General features: G+C 43.8%; 1 pseudogene; it reads left to right on the forward strand.

Annotated features, from left to right (window-relative positions):
* Nucleotides 1–296: 296 nt before the first annotated feature.
* Nucleotides 297–2,066, forward strand: LOC113887984 (annotated as a pseudogene).
* Nucleotides 2,067–5,874: the final 3,808 nt, after the last annotated feature.

Consider the following 5,874-nt stretch of genomic DNA (forward strand, 5'->3'; position numbering starts at 1 on the left):
GGCTCCCCTGTCTCTGGGATTTTCTGGGCAAGAGTACTGGAGTGGGGTGGCACTGCCTTCTCTGGTGCTGCTGCCTGCCAAGTCGCTTCAGTCGTGTCCGACTCTGTGCGACCCCATGGACTGCAGCCTACCAGGCTCCTCCGTCCATGGGATTTTCCGGGCAACAGTGCTGGAGTGGGGTGCCATTGCCTTCTCCTTGGTGCTGCTGGTTGTAGCTTTTTCACTGCCGGCCTACTGTCTTCTGCAGGGTTCAAAGACTTTTTTTTTTCCTAGACTAGAGCACGCATCCTTAAGAGATGTCTGACTATGTGAGCATCAAAGACAGCCAATCTGAGATACAGAGAAACTCCGAGGAGCATTCCAGATCGGAGGCAGGTGGCGCCAGTGCGGAAGTGACCAGAAATGGTGGCAGTGCCGGCGATGGTGGCAGCCCTGGCCAGCCCGGCAGAGCAAATCAAGGTGCCGACACAGCAAGTACCAATAAAAACATTGATTTGGAAAGCATGGGAGATGCTGGACATTTCTTAACGGGTGACAGAAACCAGTTCCGGTACCAGTTAGGAGAGCCGGGAAAGGAAGGAGAAGTGAAGGAAGCATTGGCACAAGAAAAGTGGCCTCAGGTACAGTGCTGTGAGGCTAACCAAGCCCAAGCCCAGTATTTATATGCCAAGGATTGGGCCCTGGAGGAACGGGTAGCTTTCGAGATATCCACCCTCCCCAACCCACGTTGGAAAGTCCTGAATGCTCTTCGAGAGCGGCAGCTGGGTTCAAGTGCCCACTTTGTGTATGAGGCCTGTGGGGCAAGAGTCTTTGTGCAGCATTTCCACCTGCAGTATTGGCTTGCAGGCCACAATGTTTGTGTTAACACTGTGCACTTTAACCAGTGTGGCACCTGGCTGGCCACTAGCAGTGATGACCTGAAAGTGATATTGTGGGACTGGGTGCATCGGCAGCCAGTACTGGAGTTTGAGAGTGGTCACAGAAATAATGTTTAGCAGGCCAAGTTCCTTCCCCACTGTGGTGATACCACCCTGGCCATGTGTGGCTGCGATGGGCAGATCTGCATAGCCGAGCTGTCTGCTCTCCCACACTGCGGGAAAACTAAATGTGTGGCCCAGCACAGGGGAGCCTCCCACAAGTTGGGTCTGGATCCTGACTCCCCTTTTAAGTTCCTCACTTCAGGTGAAGATGCAATTGTCTTTGCCATTGATCTCAGACAAGGCCAGCCGGCTTCAAAAGTGGTGGTAACCAGAGAGAAGGAGAAGAGAGTGGGGCTGTATTCGATCTATGTGAATCCTGCCAATAATTACCATTTTGCAGTGGGGGGATGAGATCAGTTTGTAAGAATTTATGACCAGAGGAAGATTAATTAGAGTGATAATAATGGAGTGCTCAAGAAATTTTGTCCTCATCACCTACCCAACTGTGATGCTAAAGCTCACATTACCTGCCTTGTGTACAGTCACAATGGCACAGAGCTCCTGGCCAGTTACAATGATGAGGATATTTACCTCTTCAATTCCTCTCATGTTGATGGAGCCCAATATGTGAAAAGACACAAGGGGCACAGAAATAATGCCACAGTCAAAGGTGTCAATTTCTACGGTCCCAGAAGTGAGTTCGTCATGAGTGGCAGTGATTGCGGGCACATCTTCTGGGAGAAGTCATCCTGCCAGATTGTTCAGTACATGGAAGGGGATAAAGGAGGGACTATTAACTGTATTGAAGCCCATCCTTACCTACCTGTGATGGCGACCAGTGGCCTAGACCGCAATGCTAAGATCTGGGTACCCACAGCTAAAGTTATCACTTGCCTTGCTGGCTTAAACAGTGTGATTAAGAGGAACAAGCAGGGACGAGATAAAGACAGAAAGCACCATACTCATCTGTTCGAAAGCCACATGCTTTGGTTCCTCATGCATCACCTGACACAGAGAGGACATTGCCCGCAGTAGGGAGCTACTGGAATCGAGGTGGTGGAAACCAACTCAGATGAGTCTTCTAGTACCTCAGATGTGTCGGAGGAGGAAGAGAACCAAGACTGTGTGCAGTGCCTGCTATCCTGAAAGCCTTGCACTCCAGCTCCAGCTGGGCTTCACCTCAGAAGGCTGGACTTTAAGATTTAGTTTACTAGATTAGCTTGTTGTCTTTGATCTGCTTTCCACAGTAGAAATTGCCTCTTCCATCTCCCTCCTGTGCCTTCCCCCTTTCCTTCTTCACATTCTTCCTCCTTCACTTGGTTTCTTTACTCTTCCCTCTTTACCCCTTATATCTATAGAAATAAATAAGGAGTTTAGCTATGCCTCTTTTCCTTTGTTCTCTTATGATTGACTTCTAAATTTCATAATTCTGGTGAAAAAATTAATAGCCTTATTGAATCTACCTTCTCATTTCTGATACTCTGAAAATGGCCATTTTTTCACTTATTTTTTATTTATTTTTATTTTATTTTATTTTTAAACTTTACAATATTGTATTAGTTTTGCCAAATATTGAAATGAATCCACCACAGGTATACCTGTGTTCCCCATCCTGAACCCTCCTCCCTCCTCCCTCCCCATACCATCCCTCTGGGTCGTCCCAGTGCACCAGCCCCAAGCATCCAGTATGGTGCATCGAACCTGGACTGGCAACTCGTTTCATACATGATATTATACATGTTTCAGTGCCATTCTCCCAAATCTTCCCACCCTCTCCCTCTCCCACAGAGTCCATAAGACTGTTCTATACATCAGTGTCTCTTTTGCTGTCTCGTACACAGGGTTATTGTTACCATCTTTCTAAATTCCATAAATATGCATTAGTATACTGTATTGGTGTTTTTCTTTCTGGCGTACTTCACTCTGTATAATAGGCTCCAGTTTCATCCACCTCATTAGAACTGATTCAAATGTATTATTTTTAATGGCTGAGTAATACTCCATTGTGTATATGTACCACAGCATTCTTATCCATTCATCTGCTGATGGACATCTAGGTTGCTTCCATGTCCTGGCTATTATAAACAGTGTTGCGATGAATATTGGGGTACACGTGTCTCTTTCCCTTCTGGTTTCCTCATTTTTTCACTTTTAGAAGTTTAAAGATTAGTTTCCTCAGATGACCTGAAAAATTCAGAAATATGTTTATTCTTTAAAATAAAACAAACCATGGTCTTGTTCCTTAAATATGGACACTTAATCATACACACATGCTTACACACACACATACACAGACTCTCATTCTCTATCACAGAAAAGGAAAAGGGGAGAGGTGGGTAGATAAATTCCTAACAAGATAATTCATCATTCTAGAAAAAATAACTTGCTTTGTCCACATTTTCTGAACTCATATGTTAATAGTGATTAATTTGAGCACATAGAGGGTGGCAAGAATTAAACTTAATCACATAGCATTGTTTACTCTGCACTTTCAATTCTTTTAAATTTTCATGGCTTGAGAATTCCCACAGGATTACCTTCTAGAAAGTCCTCTTGGGACTACCATCTCCTATGATACCAACCAGGAATATAAGAATTTCTAATATGTGAAAATATATATCTAACTTTAATAATAATTTAATGTTACACTAATGAGTTGTTTATACTTATCGATAACTTTGATAATATTGGAAGAAATATCCCATTAGACACACATGCATTGCTTCACACCTTCTTCAACTGTTTATAAAAGGTTAAGTTGCAATTAAAAATATCTTGTTTTAAACCTTATTTAATGTCAGTTTGGGGTACTGGATTTCCAGTTACTGTTCAATAGTAATATTTAGTTTTGTTTTATACCTGTTTTTTGTGTAAGGGAATACAGAGGCTTGCCTTTCCCCCAACACCCCTGTGAAGTATAACACACCCTTCTTTGCAGATATTTGCTGGGGAGGAAGGGTATAATAAGACATTCTGTGGCCTGACCATGATTTTACTTTGATAATACTCCTTAAAGTGGATATGGTTCATGGCCCCTTGGGAGCAAGTTGAGAAATCTACATAATGAGATTAGACTTTTGAATGGAAAATAACTTGACTGAGTTCCTACTCACTGAGATTCAAAGTTAGGGACAACTGCCTGGGGATCTGTGAGCAAGTGGCAGTCCCTACCAAGGTCTGCTGTCAGGAAAGGACCTTAAAAGTCCCCAGAGAACCCAGTGACTTTGAACCAAGCACTGTGGTTTAAAACAACAGTTTTGAACTAGAATCCCAAGTTTGGGGCAGCCCTGCACAGCTGGGTGGGATGTATACTAACAACAAAATCAACACAACATTGGAAAGAACACGTGGAACTTCTGGTGACACTCAAGTGGTGGTAAGAACAACAGCAAGAGCAGATTAATTACCCAATTCTTTTTTCACCTGCTGTTTAGAAGCAGGTTTACCTCTGTGCAGGATTTGTACTATGAGCTAAAACTTTGTTCAGAGTCCTCTGCATGGTTCTGAGATTGCTTGTGCTATAAGAGGCATTTGGAGAAAGATTTGGAAGCCAAAGGTAAAGTATTTGTTTTATTCTCCGAAAGTAGGCTCAAGGGCATATGATCTGCTGGCTTACCTTAGTGTCAGGCAGCAAGCCTGGGCAACAGCTGCACCAGTGTCCCTTCCTATCTTTCAGCTTCACCAGCTCCATAAAAGACAGTGCCCACTTCTGCAGAGCATTCACGTCATCAGAGTTGGAGGTCTAGGGGCAGTGAAAGATCAACATGAGTTCCAGTCTGTCCCTGTGGGGTCCAGCTATTCCTCATGGCTTCCAGTCCATCCTTGCTTTCCCTACTTCACATCCATCTCTCTTTCCTAGATGCTGCTGGCTTTGGGCTCCAGCACCTCAAGCAAAGACAAAAAAAAAAAAGTCTTATGAAGACTCTTTAAACAGCTCCTACAATTACACACTATCAGGTCCCTATATAAGTCACCTGTTAATATGCATATCACCCCAGCGTTTCTGTTTTTTGGTTAGAACTCTGACTGATGCAACCGCCTCCAACTACTTTGAACTGTGTTAAGTCCCCAGATGACATGGGTAATTTGCCATCTGGAGGAGTAAAAGGCCTCTAAAGAGAAAGGTTGGACTTGATTAAGATAGGGAGTCAAATAATTAATTTGAAAAATATATGATTATAGGTGAAAATCCAGCTGGTAGTGTAGTTCCACTGGGGCTTCCCAGGTGGCGCTAGTGGCAAAGGACCTGCCTGCCAATGCAGGCGACGTAAGAGAGGCGTTCAATCCCTGGGTCAGGAAGATCCCCCAGAGAAGGACGTGGCAACCCACTCCAGTATTCTTGCCTGGAGAAGCCCATGGACAGAGGAGCCTGGCAGGGTGCAGTCCATGGAGTCACAAAGAGTCAGACACGACTGAAGCAACTTAACACACACACACACACACACACACACACACGCACGCACGCAGTGTAGTTCCCAGAAAATGGAATTGTTGCAATTTTAATTTATGCAAATATTGGTCCTATTAGCATATAGAAGAGAGCAATACAATATTGCTCTAGCCTTCCATGAGATGGTGGGCAAAGTGAACAATTCTATCATATTTGCTTATTAGCGGGCAAAACTGCACCTTTAAATTTAATTTTTCAGCATCGATTATTTTCAGTCCAATATGGAATTTCTACAGGACAGTTCTGTGTAGGCCCTCATGGCCTTTATGCAATATTATAATTGTCTCCTAATTATGCACAGAATTTAACTGCATTAAATTGTGACAGATGCCAAACTATACTTTTAAAAAGACATCTGGCGGCCGTTCCTTAAAAGGATAGGTGTGGAAAAGAAGAGAGGGGGGAAAAATATAATGGGAGCCTAATAGCTAAATGGCAGGCCAAAAAATTTTTGGTGAGTTCTGTTCGTCCAAAACTGACCTTCAGCAGTGCTCATTCTACCAT

Source organism: Bos indicus x Bos taurus, chromosome X (assembly GCF_003369695.1).
Source record: "Bos indicus x Bos taurus breed Angus x Brahman F1 hybrid chromosome X, Bos_hybrid_MaternalHap_v2.0, whole genome shotgun sequence".
In the NCBI taxonomy this organism is placed as follows: domain Eukaryota; kingdom Metazoa; phylum Chordata; class Mammalia; order Artiodactyla; family Bovidae; genus Bos; species Bos indicus x Bos taurus.